The following is a 17,841-nucleotide window of genomic DNA, read 5'->3' on the forward strand; positions in this document are numbered from 1 at the left end:
CGCCCCAAGCTTAATAACGTCGCGCTAACTGCTACACCACTGTGGTTTATTTTTGTGTATATTGTAGACATTTTAATAACTTATAGTCCAGACAAATGAAAGATGGGTTCAGAAACTTTCTGTGTGGCGTAAGTCCCATTGCAAGGCAGAGATGATAATTAATAACACACAAAATGGCGGAGGGATTCAGCAGGTCAGGCAACATCTATAGAGAGGAATGAGCAGTTCGTGTTTCAAGCGAAGACCCTTCATCAAAGCTCACTCGTCTGATCAAGGGTCCCGGCCGGAAACGTTTAGCTGTCTATTTCCCTTCATAGATGCTGCCCAACATGGTGAGTTCCTCCAGCACTTTGTGTGTGTTGCTCTGGATTTCCAGCATCTGCTGAATCCCTTGCGTCTCTGATTAGCCTGTGATAAGGTGACCACAACACAAACGATTCCGAGGATCTGTCAGGTCAACTAGAGGCTGCAGGTAAGACGTGCTCCGGGTGGGAAGCCGTGAGGAGCTGGTGTGACAATATCTTCACTCCCCTCTGCAGGAGCAGCCGGTGGAGACATTGTCTGTTGTGGATCTGAAAGACAACACAGGTCCGTGATGGTGGGGAGGAGGGGACAGGTGAAGCCAGGTGGATGAGGGAGGGGCTGAAGTAAGAAGCTGGGAGGTGTCAGGTGGGAAGGTAAAGGGTGGAGAAGGAATCTGATGGGAGAGGAGAGTGGACCGTGGGAGAAAGGGCACCAGATCGCTGTGATAGGCAAGTGACAGGAGGTAAGAGACCAGATTGGGGAATTAAAGAAAAGAAGAGGGGAAAAATTACTGGAAGTTGGAGAAATGGATGTTCATGCCATCAGGTTAGAAGCTACTGAGACAGAATATGAGGTGTTGCTCTCTCCTGAGAATGGTGATGCACAAACCTTGGAGATAGTTGAGGGAGAACTGAGGGTTAGATCTTTCTCCCAGAGAGTGGCGAATATCTAGTTAGCGCTACGGGGGGGTTGGGGGCAGATACAAACACCAAAATGCTGGAGAAACTCAGCAAGTCAGGCAGCATCTATGGAGGGAAATGAACAGCTGCCATTTAGGACTGAGATTGTCCCGTTTGGGATGAGAGTATTCAGAGAGTACAGTTGATCCTCCATCGGTACTGGAAAGGAAGCGGGAAGAAGGTGGGGGAAGGGAAGGAGTACAGGTGATCGGTAAGATCAGGTGAGGTGAAGCTGGAATGGTGTGGGAAGCTATGCAGAGGCAGCTACGATTACAACATAAGATATTTGAACAGATAAGGGATAACGGCCTAATGTGGTCAATTGGAATAGAATACATGTGCTTCACAGTTGGCATGGCATGGTGGCCTAAAAAGCCATAAGATATAGGAAGAGAATTAGGCCATTCGGCCCTTTGAGTCTGCCCTACCATTCCACCACCGCTCATTTATTATCCCCCTGAATCCCTTTCTCCAGCCTTCTCCCAGAACCTTAATGGCTACTAGTTATGAACCTATCAAGCTCCCCTTTCAATATATCCACAGAGTTGGCCTCCACAGCCATCTGTGGCAATTAATTCCACAGATTCAACACCCTCTGCTTACAGAAGTTTCTCTTCCTCTCTGTTCTAAATGAACATCCCTCTACTCTTGCAGTGGACTGAAAAGCTTGAGCATGTAGATATTAAGGAAGAGGATGTGCTGGAGCTTTTGGAAAGCATCAAGTTGGATAAGTCACCGGGACCAGAGGGGATGTACCCCAGGCTACTGTGGAAGGTGAGGGAGGAGATTGCTGAGCCCCTGGCAATGATCTTTGAATCATCAGTGGGGACAGGAGAGGTTCTGGAGGATTGGAAGGTTGTGGATGTTGTTCCCTTATTCAAGAAAGGGAGTAGGGATAGCCCAGGAAATTATAGACCAGTGAGTCTTACTTCAGTGGTTGGCAAGTTGATGCAAAAGATCCTGAGAGGCAGGATTTATGAACATCTGGAGAGGTATAATATGATTAGGAATAGTCAGCATGGCTTTGTCAAAGGCACGTCAGGCCTGACAACCCTGATTGAATGTTTTGAGGATGCGACTAAACACATTGATGAAGGTAGAGCAGTGGATGTAGTGTATATGAATATCAGCAAGGCATTTAATAAGTTACCCCATGCAAGGCTTATTGAGAAAGTAAGGAGGCATGGGATTCAAGGGGACATTGCTTTGTGGATCCAGAACTGGCTTGCCCACAGAAGGCAAAGAGTGGTTGTAGACGAGTATATTCTTCATGGAGGTCGGTGACCAATGGAGTGCCTCAGGGATCTGTTCTGGGACCCTTACTCTTTGTTATTTTTAGAAATGACCTGGATGAGGAAGTGGAGGGATGGGTTAGTAAATTTGCTGATGACACAAAGGTTGGAGCTGTTGTGGATAGTGTGGAGGACTGTTAGAGGTTACAGCAGGACATTGATAGGATGCAAAACTGGGCTGAGAAGTGGCAGATGGAGTTCAACCCAGATAAGTGAGAAGTGGTTCATTTTAGTAGGTCAAATATGATGGCAGAATATAATACTAATGATAAGACTCTTGGCAGTGTGGAGCATCAGAGGGATCTTGGGGTCTGAGTCCATAGGACGCTCAAAGCTGCTGCGCAGGTTGATTCTCTGGTTAAGATGGCAAACGGTGCATTGGCCTTCATCAGCCGTGGGATTGAGTTTAAGAGCCAAGAGGTAATGTTGCAACTATATAGGACCCTGGTCAGACCCCACTTGGAGTACTGTGCTCAGTTCTGTTCACCTCACTACAGGAAGGATGTGGAAACCATAGAAAGGGTGCAGAGGAGATTTACAAAGATGTTGCCTGGATTGGGGAGCATGCCTTATGAGAATAGGTTGAGTGAACTTGGCCTTTTCTCCTTAGAGCGACTGAGGATGAGAGGTGACCTGATAGAGGTATTCAAGATAATGAGAGGCATTGATTGTGTGATAGTCAGAGGCTTCTTCCCAGGGCTGAAATGGCTAGCATGAGAGGACATAGGTTTAAGGTGCTTGGAAGTAGGTACAGAGGAGATATGAGGGGTAAGTTTTTTTCTCAGAGAGTGGTGAGTGTGTGGAATGGGCTGCCGGTGACGGTGGTGGTGGCAGAAACCATAGGGTCTTTTAAGAGACTCCTGGATGGGTACATGGAGCTCAGAAAAATAAAGGGTATGCGTAAGCCTAGGTAGTTCTAAGGTAAAGGCATGTTCAGCACAGCTTTGTGGGCCGAAGAGCCTGTATTGTGCTGTGGGTTTTCTATGTTTCTATTCTGAGGCTGTGCCCCCGGTCCTAGACACCCCTTCTATAGGAAACAACTTCTCCACATTCACTCTATTAAGGCCTGTCAATATCCAATGAGATCCCCCCCATCAAGAGGGTCAGCATAATATCATGGGCCGAAAGGCCTGTTCTGTGCTGCGATTTTTCAATGTTTGTGATCTGCGAGATTCAGTTCTTATAATTCTGTGATCAGCTGTCATCCAGTCCCTGGTATCTCACCTATAGCTACTGAAGGTAGAAGAATCTCTATCCAAACCCCAGCAATTCCCTCCCTTGCTTCCCATCTACCCCTGGGGATTTATCCACCCGATCGTTTTCCAGAATTTCCAGCACCTCCTTCGATCTGATATGGTCCAGAATACCAGTGTACCTTCTGTTAACCCTCCCCAGTCACTCTGCCTTGTTCCCATCGCCTCCTGCCAGGTTCTACCCCTCCCTCCCTCCTCCCGCCCCCAGATCCTGTGACTAGTGGTGTGCCACAGGGATCAGTGCTGGGTCCATTGTTATTTGTCATCTATATCAATGATCTGGATGATAATGTGGTAAATTGGATCAGCAAATTTGCTGATGATACAAAGATTGGAGGTGTAGTAGACAGTGAGGAAGGTTTTCAGAGCCTGCAAAGGGACTTGGACCAGCTGGAAAAATGGGCTGAAAAATGGCAGATGGTGTTTAATACAGACAAGTGTGAGGTATTGCACGTTGGAAGGACAAACCAAGGTAGAACATACAGGGTTAATGGTAAGACACTGAGGAGTGAAGTAGAACAGAGGGATCTGGGAATACAGATACAAAATTACCTAAAAGTGGCGTCACAAGTAAATAGGGTCATAAAGAGAGCTTTTGGTACATTGGCCTTTATTAATCAAAGTACTGAGTATAAAAGCTGGAATGTTATGATGAGGTTGTATAAGGCATTGGTGAGGTCAAATCTGGAGTATTGTGTTCAGTTTTGGTCACCAAATTACAGGAAGGATATAAATAAGGTTGAAAGAGTGCAGAGAAGGTTTACAAGGATGTTGCCGGGACTTGAGAAACTCAGTTACAGAGAAAGGTTGAATAGGTTGGGACTTTATTCCCTGGAGCGTAGAAGAATGAGGGGAGATTTGATAGAGGTATATCAAATTATGATGGGTCTCGATAGAGTGAATGCAAGCAGGCTTTTTCCACTGAGGCAAGGGGAGAAAAAAAGCAGAGGACATGGGTTAAGGGTGAGGGGGGATAAGTTTAAAGGGAACATTAGAGGGGGCTTCTTCACACAGAGAGTGGTGGGAGTATGGAATGAGCTGCCAGACGAGGTGGTAAATGCGGGTTCTTTTTTAACATTTAAGAATAAATTGGACAGATACATGGATGGGAGGTTATGGAGGGATATTGTCTGTGTGCAGGTCAGTGGAACTAGGCAGAAAATGGTTCGGCACAGCCAAGAAGGGCCAAAGGGCCTGTTTCTGTGCTGTGGTTTCTATGGTTTCTATGGCAGTCTGAGACTTTTCCCCAGGGTGGAAATGGCTAACATGAGGGGGCATAACTGTAAGGTGACTGGAGGAAAGTATAAGGGTATAGCACAGGAAAGTCAAAAAGACAGGAAATAGTACTAGAGGTAATGATTTACTGGGATACACAGTAGAACAGGTCCTTCTGGTCCTTCAAGCCTCACCACCCAGCAACCCCCAGTTTAACCCTAACCCAAACACGGGACAATTTTCAGTGACCAATCAGCCTACCAACTGGTACCGCGGGAAAAACCGGAGCACCCAGAGGAAACCCACGCGGTCACGGGGAGAACGTACAAACTCCTGACAGCAGCAGTGGGAATTGAACCCAGGTGCTAACCCATGTAGCCCCATAATGGTAGAGGTATAGATAGAGACAGAGACAGGGAGAGTGGTGGGTGTGTGGAACACCTGCCAGGGTGGTGGCAGAGCCACATACTTCAGGGACATTGAAGAGACTGTGAGATAGGCACACGCATGATAGAAAAATGAGGGCAATGTGGGAGGGAAGGGTTAGATTGATCTTAGAGAAGATTAAAGGTTAGCACAACATTGTGGGCTGCAGGACCTGAACTGTGCTGTACTGTTCTGTATTCTGAGTTCATCCCACTTATCTGCTCTCCTCTCTATATACCCACGACCGTGTGGTGAGGCATAGCTTAAATACCAGCTATAAATTTGCTGACAATACAACCATTGTTAGTAGAATCTCAGGTGGTGACGAGAGGCCGTACAGGAGTGAGATATGCCAACTTGTGGAATGGTGCCACAGCAACAACCTGGCACTCAACGCCAGTATGACAAAAGAGCTGATTGTGGACTTCAGGAAGGGTAAGACGAAGGAACACATACCAATCCTCATAGTGAGATCAGAAGAGGAGAGAGTGAGCAGTTTTAAGTTCTTGGGTGTCAGGATCTCTGAAGATCTAACCTGGTCCCAACATATCAATGCAGTTATAAAGAAGGCATGGCAGTGGCTATACTTCATTAGGAGTTTGAAGAGATTTGGCATGTCAACAAATACACTCAAGAACTTCTATAGTTGTACTGTGGAGAGCATTCTGACAGGCTGCATCACTGTCTGGTATGGAGGGGCTACTGCACAGGACCGAAAGAAGCTGCAGAAGGTTGTAAATCTAGTCAGCTCCATCTTGGGTACTAGCCTACAAAGTACCCAGGACATCTTTAGGGAGCGGTGTCTCAGAAAGGCAGCGTCCATTATTAAGGACCTCCAGCACCCAGGGCATGCCCTTTTCTCACTGTTACCATCAGGGAGGGGGTACAGAAGCCTGAAGAGACACACTCAGTGATTCAGGAACAGCTCCTTCCCCTCTGCCATCCGATTCCTAAATGGACATTGAATCTTTGGACACTACCTCACTTTTTTAAAAAAATATACAATATTTCTGTTTTTGCATGCTTTTTAAAAATCTATTCAATATATGTAATTGATTTACTTGTTTATTTTTTATTATTTTTTTATTTAAATTATTATCTTTTTTCTCTCTGCTAGATTATGTATTACATTGAACTGCTGCTGCTAAGCTAACAAATTTCACATCAGATAATAAACCTGATTCTGATTTTGATTCTGATTCTATAAACCTTGTAACCAGGAACATTAACTGTCTGCTCCTTGATGAAGATGTTTCAGTTTTATGTGCTTTCCTTTCTTGTTATAATCGCTGCCAAATCTGTAGCTGGAAAATATCAAACTGCACCACCAGCACGAGGCAGCATGGTAGTATCATAACACTTTTACAGTGACCTGCTTCAGTTCCCACTACTGTCTGCAAGGAATCTGTATGTTCTCCCCGTGACTGTGTATGTTCTCCCATAACCGCGTGGGATTTCTCTGGGCTCTATCCAGGTTCAACTCCTGCCACTGTCTGCAATGAGTTTGTACATTCTCCCCGTGACCGTGTGTGTGTTTCCTCCCACATTCCGCAGAGTATGGGTTAGAGTTAGTAAGGCATTGCCCGACGTCGGCCCCCTGGGCCTGAGTCAACACAGTAGTTAGTAAGGCATGCTACACTGGTGACTCTTGCAGGCTGCCCCCAGCACACCCTCGGACTGAGTTGGTAGTTGAAGTAAACGACACATTTCACTGCAGGTTTTGATGTTTGGGTGCACACCGGACAGATGAAGCTAATTCTTGTTGTGGTGGGGGGTGTGGGTAGAACTGGACACTGGGGGTGGTGGGAGGAGAAGTCTACACCAAGGAAGGAGGTTCAGACTCCGATCGATTTTTTTATCATACGTACATCGAAACGTTTGGGAAAAGTGTGTGGCAATGGCAGACAAGCTGAGTCTTTACCTGAACCTTGCCACTGCTCTGGGCAGCCATGCCCACCTCTTCACATACAGCCGAGCCCCCAGGGGGATAACCAGCAAGAAAGGCAACCCAACCAGTGAGGCCAGGAGTGAAAGCCAGGCATCTGTAACACACCACATTGACATACCTCAGCAATGGGCAATGGCCGGCAACAGGCACTGCCCCCACTGCGGGCCTCGGAGGGCACCATGGTAATGTAGCAGTTACAGCTCGGGTCATTGAAGTTTGGAGTTCCGTTCTCATGTCCTCTGTGAGGGGTTAGCACGTTCCTTCCCATGAGCGTGTGGATTTACTCTGGGTGCTCTGCATTCCTCCCACACTCCAAAGCCATACCAGTTGGTAGGATAATTGGTTATTGTAAATAGTTTGTGATTAACCTAGGATTAAATGGGTGGATTGCTGGTGGGCTTCTCTAAATAAATATTACTAACTGGTCTGAGGTTTGTGTAGGAACTGAGAGAATCCAGCTCTGGAACTCGGTATATGAATGTGGCACTGAAAGCCCACCATGATCCCACATGAAATGGTACAGCAGCAGTGGTGGGCCGTAGACAGCCAGAGAGCAGGGAGAGAGGCCTTTCATCACATTGTGTCTGTGCTGCCCATCTACCAGCCAATCACACTGCATCCCAGGGTATAATCCCCACAGTCCCACCAATACCCAATCACACTGCATCCCATGGTATAATCCCCAGATTCCCATCCAACAGCCAATCACACTGCATTCCAGGATATAATCCCCACAGTCCCATCTGCCACCCAATCACACTGCATCCCAGGGTATAATCCCCACAGTCCCACCAATACCCAATTACACTGCATCCCAGGGTATAATCCCCAGATTCCCAACCACCAGCCAATCAGACTGCATCCCAGCATATAATCCCCACAGTCCCATCCACCACCTGATCACACTGCATCCCAGGGTATAATACCCAGATTCCCAACCACCACCCAATCACACTGCATCCCAGGGTATAATCCCCAGAGTCCCATCAATGCCCAATCAGACTGCATCCCAGGATATAATCCCCAGATTCCCATCCACCACCCGAACACACTGCATCCCAGGGTATAATCCCCAGATTCCCATCCACCACCCGAACACACTGCATCCCAGGGTATAATCCCCAGATTCCCATCCACCACCCGATCACACTGCATCCCAGGGTATAATCCCCAGATTCCCAACCACCACCCGATCACACTGCATCCCAGGGTATAATCCCCACAGTCCCACCAATACCTAATCACACTGCATGCCAGGGTTAATCCCCAGATTCCCATCCACCACCCAATCACACTGCATCCCAGGGTATAATCCCCACAGTCCCTTCCACCACCCGATCACACTGCATCCCAGGATATAATCCCCAGATTCCCAACCACCACCCAATCACACTGCATCCCAGGGTATAATCCCCACAGTCCCATCCACCAGGCAATCACACTGCATCCCCGGGTATAATCCCCAGATTCCCAACCACCACCCAATCACACTGAATCCCAGGGTATAATCCCCACAGTCCCATCAATGCCCAATCACACTGCATCCCAGGGTATAATCAGCAGATTCCCATCCACCAGCCAATCGCACTGCATCCCAGGGTATAATCCCCAGATTCCCAATCACCACCCAATCACACTGCATCCCAGGGTATAATCCCCACAGTCCCATCAATGCCCAATCACACTGCATCCCAGGGTATAATCAGCAGATTCCCATCCACCAGCCAATCACACTGCATCCCAGGGTATAATCCCCAGATTCCCATCCACCACCCAATCACACTGCATCCCAGAGTATAATCCCCACAGTCCCATCAATGCCCATTCACACTGCATCCCAGGGTATAATCCCCAGATTCCCAACCACCACCCAACCACACTGCATCCCAGGGTATAATCCCCACAGTCCCATCCACCAGGCAATCACACTGCATTCCCGGGTATAATCCCCAGATTCCCAACCACCACCCAATCACACTGCATCCCAGGGTATAATCCCCAGATTCCCAACCACCACCCAATCACACTGCATCCCAGGGTATAATCCCCACAGTCCCATCAATGCCCAATCACACTGCATCCCAGGGTATAATCAGCAGATTCCCATCCACCAGCCAATCACACTGCATCCTATGGTATAATCCCCACAGTGCCATCCACCACCCAATCACACTGCATCCCAGGGTGAATTTTAGGGCAAGGTTGAATAGGTTAGGAGTTAATTCTCTGAAACCTAGATCAATAATGGAGGATCTGATAGATGCATACAATGCTATGAGGGGTATAGATAGGGTAATTGCAAACAGGCTTTTTCCACTGAGGTTAGGTGAGACTAGAAGCAGAGGTCATTGGTTAATGGTGAAGCACCTTAATAAGACCATAACGTATACTGTTGGAGCAGAATTAGGCCATTTGGCCCATATTCATAAACTGGTAAAATACTTAAGAAGGACATCTGGGGGAACTTCTTCACTCGGAGTGTGGTGAGAGTGTGGAACGAGCTGACACTGGATGTGGCAGATGTGGGGTTGATTTCAACATCTAAGAGAAATTTGGATAGATACATGGATGTGAGGGATATGGAGGGGTCTGGTCCAGGTGTGGGTTGATGGGACTAGGCGGGTAAATAGTTCAGCATGGACTAGGTGGGCCAAAGAGCACGGTTCTGTGCCATGATTCTATAGACTGAGTGGCAGGTCAAAGGTTGATGGCAAGCGGAGCGTAATGTGGGGAACTGTGAGGTGACGCATTTCAGCTAGGGAAATGAAAAATCAGATTCTTATTTCAATGAAAACGGACCACAGTTCGGCATGGATTAGATGGGCCAAAGGGCTTACTTCTGTGCAGTAGTGCTCTGTGACTCGATGTACCGAGGTGAAATGAAAAACTTGTCTTGCATACTGTTTTACTGCTGTCTCAATTGCCCCTGAATAGTGGGTCTTTCTAGCTGGAGACTGATCGCACTGGAGGACGTTGTCCGGGATGGAAACTTCCTGATCTGAGGAGGGGCTGGCTCTATCCTCCCTGATGTGGAGGAGGCAGAGAGAGGACAGGACCTGACAAAAGGGTTCAGAATGATGACGGACACTGAGAGGGGTAGAGAGTAGGAAACCTTTGTCCTGGTAAAGATGTTTAAAACTGGAAAGCATTGGTTTAGGGTAAGGGATGAGATGATCTGAATCAACATGTTGATGCAACGACATCTATATTTCATTAGGAGCTTGAGGAGATTCGTTTGTCACAAATTTCTACAGATGTTCCATTCTAATGTGTGCATCGTATGGAGGGGCCACTGCGCAGGACTGGGAAAAGCTGCCGGAAGTTTTAAACTCAGTCAGCTTCATCACGGACACTAGACTCCGCAGCATTGAGGACACTTCAAAAGGTGATGTCTCAGAAAGGCGGCATCCGTCATTAAGAACCCCCATCACCCAGGGGGTCTCATTGCTACTCTCAAGGAGGAGGTACAGGAGCCTGAAGGCACACTCTCAACGTTTCAGGAACGGCTCCGCCATCAGATTTCTAACGGACGATGAACAAAATGTGAGCCCTACCTCTCTATTTTTGCACGTTATGCACTGATTTAATTTTTATGTAAACACATCCTCACCTGCCTATCACTCTCCCTGATACCTTTCTCCCCTCTCCCCTCCTATCAAGGTTCAAAGTAAATTTATTATCATATACAACCCTGAGATTCATTTTGTTCATTTTCTTATGGGCATACTCAATAAATTCATAATAGCATAGTAACTATAATAGAATCATATTTCTTTGTACTTTATATTGTATTGTATGGTGTTGCACTGTACTACTGCTGCTACAGAACGACAGATTTCATGACATACCGTATGTCAGCAATAATAAACCTGGTTCTGATTCTGATTCCCGTTAGCAGTTGTACAATTACCAACTCCAGTCTGCCAAGCTGTGTGTGAGGCTCTGTGTGAGTTGAGTATTTGATGAAGGCTCTGTCTTCCCTCTCCCCTTCCTGCATTCACACAGGCACTGCAGTGACCCTGCACCCTATTGATAATCTCCCGGTCACCCTGGGGTCAGACATTCGGCAGGACAATGCATAATTCATGCCATTGGTGATAGTTAAATCCTGCACAGCCCATGGTGCGATTAATTAGCATGTTGGTAATGGCAGTGTTGTTATCCTTTGCAGACTGGTTATTAGAGAACTGGCCACCTCTACCAGTATGCTTCAGTCAACTTGTTATCAAAGTCCATACACTTTATCATATACTACCTTGAAATTCATTTATGCTTTATAAAGTTTCAGCATTACATCCTTGCTTTTATATTCTAGTCTTCTTGAAATGAACGTTAATATTGCATTTGCCTCCCTTTGCCACAGACTGAACCTGCAAGTGAACCTTTAGGGAATCTTGCAAGAGAACTCTTTTTCCCTCTGATTTCTGAATCTGCTCCCAGTTTAGAAAATAGTTTACACCTGTATTCCTTCTACCAAAGTGCATGACCGTGCACTTCCCGATACAATCTGCCACTTCTTTGTCTGTTCCCTCAATCTGTCTACAGACACGCTGCTTCCTCAACGCTACCTGCCCCTCTGCCTATCTTTGTGTCATCCTCAAATGGCCACAAAGCCATCAATTTCATCATCCAAATCACTGATAAATAATGTGAAAGAAGCAGTTCCCACACAGACCCCTTAGGAACACTGCTAGTCACCAGCCGCCAACCAGAAAAGACCCCCTTTATTCCCACTCTTTGCCTCCTGCCAATCAGACAATGCTCTGTCCATGCTAGGATCTGTTCTGTAACACATACATCCTTATCTTGTTTAAGTCAAAGTCAAAATTAATGTACATTTATTATCAAAGTATGTACACAGAATATTATTATGAGATTCATACTCCCACAGGCAGTCAGTAAACAAACAAAACACCATGGAACCCCTTCATACTGTTCATACACCCAACGCACAAAAATAACTAACAGATTGCACAGATGGGAAAAGTGAGTGAACAACACGTAAAATATCAATATCAAACCATGAGCCCAGTTGTATTCAGTTATATTCAGTTCAGTGCCGTGCCGATAGCCAACTGCAGGCCACAGGGGCAGCCTTCACTAAATACCCCAGTCCTCATCGATTGCCCCAATCAAGCCACTCTGAAACAGCAGAAAGAGTCACCATATTTCAGAAACACATGCAACATGAACCTCAAAGTCCTCCAAAATGAGTCCATAGCCATGAGCCTTGCCAGTCGGGCCTTGCAATGTGGATCCCAAGACTCCTGCATTTTCCTCCGACAGCAGCTAGCGAGAGGGAGAAGAAGATCGGTCAAATACAGGCAGATGGCACCAATCACCCACCTATGCCCTGCTCTGGTCCTCGTTGACTTCAACCTTGCCTGATGTCTCGGATGGAGAGAAGCATTGGAGCCTATCATGGGCTTGTGCCTGTCTCCAGCCTTCCAGGCCCTAGGCCGCACACTCCACAGCAAACCTCACCGATGGTCGGCACAACATTGTGGGCTGAAGGGCCTGTATTGTGCTGTAGATTTCTGTGTTCCTATGAACTCGCTTGGAGACGGCAAAGCATCAGATCACTCTATTGGTCCCACAACGCACCATCAAATTACAGGGTCCAGTTGCACGCAGCTTAGCAGTAGAATCATATTTGAAGTAAGACGTAGAAGTAGTTTTCTGAACTGTCTGCAGGACATCGCCGTTGGTAGCGTTGCCTGCAGGTGCCATCTTAGCAGCCTCATGTGTGGCACCTTGTCAAAGGCCTTCTGAAAATCCAAGTAAACAACATACACCAAGAAGTACTTGAATGGGAGGGGTATGGAGGTCTACGGTCCAGGTGTAGGTTGATTGGTCCAGCCTGCACTAGATGGGCTGAAGGGCCTGTTTCTGTGCTGTAGTTCCCAGATAAGTGTGAAGTGGTTCATTTTGATAGGTCAAATATGATGGCAGGATATAGTACTAAAATGGTAAAACTCTTGGCAGTGTGGAGGATCAGAGGGATCTTCGGATCCGAGTCCACAGGACGCTCAAAGCAGCTGCGCAGGTTGATTCTGTGGTTAAGAAGGCATATGGTGTATTGTCCTTCATCAATCGTGGCATTGAATTTAGGAGCCGAGAGGTAATGTTGCAGCTATATAGGACCCTGGTCAGACCCCACTTGGAGTACTGTGCTCAGTTCTGGTTGCCTCACTACAGGAAGAATGTGGAAACCATAGAAAGGGTGCAGAGAAGATTTACAAGGATGTTGCCTGGATTGGGGAGCATGCCTTATGAAAACAGGTTTAGTGAACTCAGCCTTTTCTCCTTGGAGCGATGGAGGCTGAGAGGTGACTTGGTAGAGGTGTAAAAGATGATGAGAGGCATTGATCGTGTGGATAGTCAGAGGCTTTTTCCCAGTGTTGAGCACGTGGCCAAGTGGTTAAGGCGTTCATCTAGTTACCTCAGGATCGCTAGTTCGAGCCTCATCTGTGGCAGCGTGTTTGTGCCCTTGAGCAAGGCACTTAACCACACAGTGCTCTCGTCTGAGCGAGAAGTGGCGACCCACACAGACTTCCAATCTGCACCTTGTAAGGCATGAAAATGCCCGACGCAGGCCTCTCATGGTCTGAGTCGACGTTCCCTCCCCTCCCCCCTCCCCAGGGCTGAAATGGCTGCCACAAGAGGACACAGGTTTAAAGTGCTGGGGAGTAGGTACAGAGGAGGTGTAAGGGATAAGCTTTTTACGCAGAGAGTGGTGAGTGCGTGGAATGGGCTGCTGGCAAAGGTGATGGAGGCAGATATGATAGGGTCTTTTAAGAGACTTTTGGATAGGTACATGGAGATTAGAAAAATAGAGAGCAATGTGTAAGCCTAGTAATTTCTAAGGTAGGGACATGTTCGGCACAACTTTATCGGCCGAAGGACCTGTATTGTGCTGTAGGTTTTCTATGTTTCTATGTCTCTGTACTTTTTCAATCTTATTGACATTTTTTCTGTAGGCAGGTGACCAAATCTGTGCACAATATTCCAAATTAGGACTCACCAGCATCTTTCCAACTTCAACATATCATCCCAACACCTGTCCTCAATTTAGAAGGCCCATGTGCCAAAAGCTCTCTTTACACCCTATCTACCACTACTGTCAAGGCATTATGAACCTGTATTTGCAGATCCCACTCTTCTATAGCACCCGTCAGTGCCCTAGTGCTCACCGTGTAGATCCTACCTTGTACAAGACCTCACACTTGTCTGCATAAAATCCCATCTGGTCCAGATCCCCCACAAGCTTTGATAGTCTTCCTCACCGTACACTATACCACCAATCTTAATGTCATCTCGGACACCCAGCAGGATCATTTTTTTTTCAGTGACTTTATTGACAAAACAAACTTGCACTCATCAAGTTCCCACAAAAGGCAGTGTAGTATGGTGAGAGCTGTTCCAATGACCTATAGTTACCGGCCAGGTGACCTCCGCTAACTCTCTTTGGAACAGTGCTTCAGGATTTTAACATTCCTGAGAGAATGAGGTGGTGGGGAGATTCGCTTCGAGGGCTGGAGTTCACTCAGAGTTTGAGGAGATTTGGTATGTCAACAAAGACTCTCGCAAATTACTATGGAAGTATATGGAGGTCATTCCAACTGTGAGAATCACCGTCTGGTGTGGGGTGGGGGGAGGGGGGAGGTGGCTCTGCACAGGATCGGAAAAGACTGCAGAACGTTCTGAACTCAGCCAGCTCCCCAGCATCAGGATATCTCCAAAAGCAATGTCTCAAAAAGGTGGCATCTGTCGAGAAGAACCCCCATCACCCAGGACAAGCCCTTTTCTCAGTGTTACCATCGAGGAGGAGCTACACACACTCAACATTTTAGAAACAGCTTCTCTCCCCACCCGCCCCCCCCCCCCGCCGCCATCAGATTTCTGAATGGACATTGAACCCATGAAAATGATATTTTTTTTGCTCTCTTTTTATATATGTGTGTGAGTGAGTCTGTGTGTGTGTCCATGTGAGTGCGTGTGTGTGTTTGTGTGTGTCCATGTGAGTGTGTCTGTGTGTGTGTGTCCATGTGAGTGTGTGTGTCTGTGTGTGTTTGTGTGTGTCCATGTGAGTGTGTCTGTGTGTGTGTGTGTGTGTCTGTGAGTGTGTTTGTGTCGATTTATACATAAACACACACATGTATATTTCTTATTGTAATTTATTTCAGAGTTAGAATCCGGTTCACTTTCACTGGCATTTGTCATGAGATTTGCAGCAATACAAAGCAACAGACCCGTGTATTATTTAAGTATACAGTATATATAAGATAGTTAGATTAAATAAGTAGTGCAAAAATAGAAATGAAAATGTAGTGATGTAGTTCACGGGTTCAATGTCCATTTAGGAATCGGATGGCAGAGGGGAAGAAGCTGTTCCTGAATCGCTGAGCGTGTGCCTTCAGGCTTCTGTACCTCCTCCCTGATGGTAACAACGAGAAGAGGGCATGTCCTGGGTGGTGGGTGTCCTTAATAATGGACACCGCCTTTTTGAGGCATCGCTCCTTGAAGATGTCTTGGATGCTACAGAGGCTAGAGCCCAAGATGGAGCTGACTAACTTTACAACTCTCTGCAATTTATTTCGATCCTGAGCAATACCCCCGCCCCCCGACATGCAGATAGTGATGCAGTCCGTTAGAATGCTCTCCACGGTCATTTACAGTTTTTATTTTGATGTACTGCCCCTGCAAGGCAAATGCCAGTGATATTAAACCTGACTCTGAAGTACAGCAGGGAAGCCACTGCTTCTCAAGAACATCTGTGGGTTTATTCTCCCAGTTACTGAGATCACCCTCTATTAAAAGTTCCAGGTTAATTTCTAAACCAGATCAGATCAAATCCATTTAATAAACTAATTTACCGTGCCAGTCTTCACCGTGAAGGACACCTCAAACATCCCAGAAAACAGCAGGTGAGATCTTTAGGCAGGCACATGAATGACAAAAAGCTGGAAGGTTATGTAGGAAGGAAGGGTTAGATTGATCTTGAGTAAGTTGGGGGCCTGTTTCTGTTCTGTAGTACTGTAGTTCTGTGGTTCTGTAGGCAGCCAGAGTCCTTTCCCCAGGGCAGAAATGTTTATAATGAGGGGGCACTATTTAAGGAGCATGAGGGAAAGAATATGGGAGATGTCAGAGGTACGTTTTTACACAGCAGTTTGGGTGTGTGAAAACCCTGCCAAGGGTGGCGAGGGGAGAGGCAGATACATTAGAAATATTTTAAGAGACTTTAACAGAGATATGGGTGATAGAAAAATGGAGGGCCATGTGGGAGGGAGGGATTATATTGATCTTAGAGTGGGTTAAAGAGTTGGTTCAACATCTTGATACTGAGTGCAGGAACTGGGATGTTGTATCGAACCTGTATAAGGTGTTGGTGAGGCCTAATTTAGAGAATTGTGTGCAGTTGTCGTCCCCTACCTACTGGAAAGGTATCAATAAGATTGAAAGAGAACAGAGAAAATTTACAAGGATAGTGTTGGGACTTGAGGACCTGAGATACAGGAAAAGTCTGAATAGGTTAGGATTTTATTCCTTAGAGCACAGGAGAATGAGGGGAGATTTGAGAGAGGCATACAAAATTATGAGGGGCATAGATAGGGTAAATGCGAGCAGGCTTTTTCCACTGAGGGAGGTCATGGGTTAAAGGTGGAAGGTGATATGTTTAAGGGGATATGAGGGGAGAGTTCCTCACTCAGAGGGTGGGGTGGTGAGAATGTGGAACGAGCTGCCAGAGGAAGTGATGGATGTGGGTTCAATTTCAGCACTTAAGGGAAGTTAGGATAGGAACATGGGTTATGGTCTGGGTGCAGGCCAATGGGATTAGGCAGATTAAAAGTTTGGAACAGACTAGACGGGCCAAAGGACCTGTTTCTCTGCTGTAGTGTTCGATAACTCTATGAATCTGTTAACTATTGAGATGGATACGATACAAGTTTGATAGATCAAGAGTTGAGGGCTGTGGGGACCTGACACATGAGAGGAGTTGAGGCCAGTTTTGATCTGTCACACTGAATGCTGGGACATCTCTGAAGGGCTGAGTGGCCTCTTGCTGTGGTTGTCTTGTGTCTTTGTGATTAGTTCCATGTATTTCAATTCTTGCTGCAGCTATGCTGGGAATTGAAACTGAGGCCCGGAGCATTATCAGAAAACTAGAAGACACTGGAGCAGAATGAGGCTAGTCTGCTCTGCCATTCCATTCTGGCTGATTTATTATCCCTCTCAACCCCATTCTCCTACCTTCTCCCCGTAACCTTTGATGCCCTGACTAATCAAGAGCCTATCAAGCGTCTGCTTTAAATATACTCAATAACCTGGCTACCACAGCCATCTGGCAATGAATTCCACAACTTCACCACTCTCTGGCTAAAGAAATTCCTCCTTGTCTCTGTTCTACATGGATGTCCCTCTATTCGGATATTGTGTCCTCTGGTCCTAGACTCCCCCATTATGGGAATCATCCTCCCTACATCCTCTCTATTGAGGTCTTTCAACATTCGATAGGTTTCAATCAGATCCCACCCCCCCCCCATTCTTCTAAACTCCAAGTAGAGGCCCACAGCATTCAACTGCTGCTCATATGTTAACACTTTAATTCCTGGAGTTTTTCTCAATACTCCAGACTGCTGAGCTAGAAGAGTCCCAAGTATTTGTTGTTGGGACTGGAAGACAAGGAGGACAATTTGTTTCGGTCAGTGTCAGGGATCAGAGAT

This window comes from Mobula hypostoma, chromosome 8 (assembly GCF_963921235.1).
Source record: "Mobula hypostoma chromosome 8, sMobHyp1.1, whole genome shotgun sequence".
Classification (NCBI taxonomy): Eukaryota; Metazoa; Chordata; class Chondrichthyes; order Myliobatiformes; family Myliobatidae; genus Mobula; species Mobula hypostoma.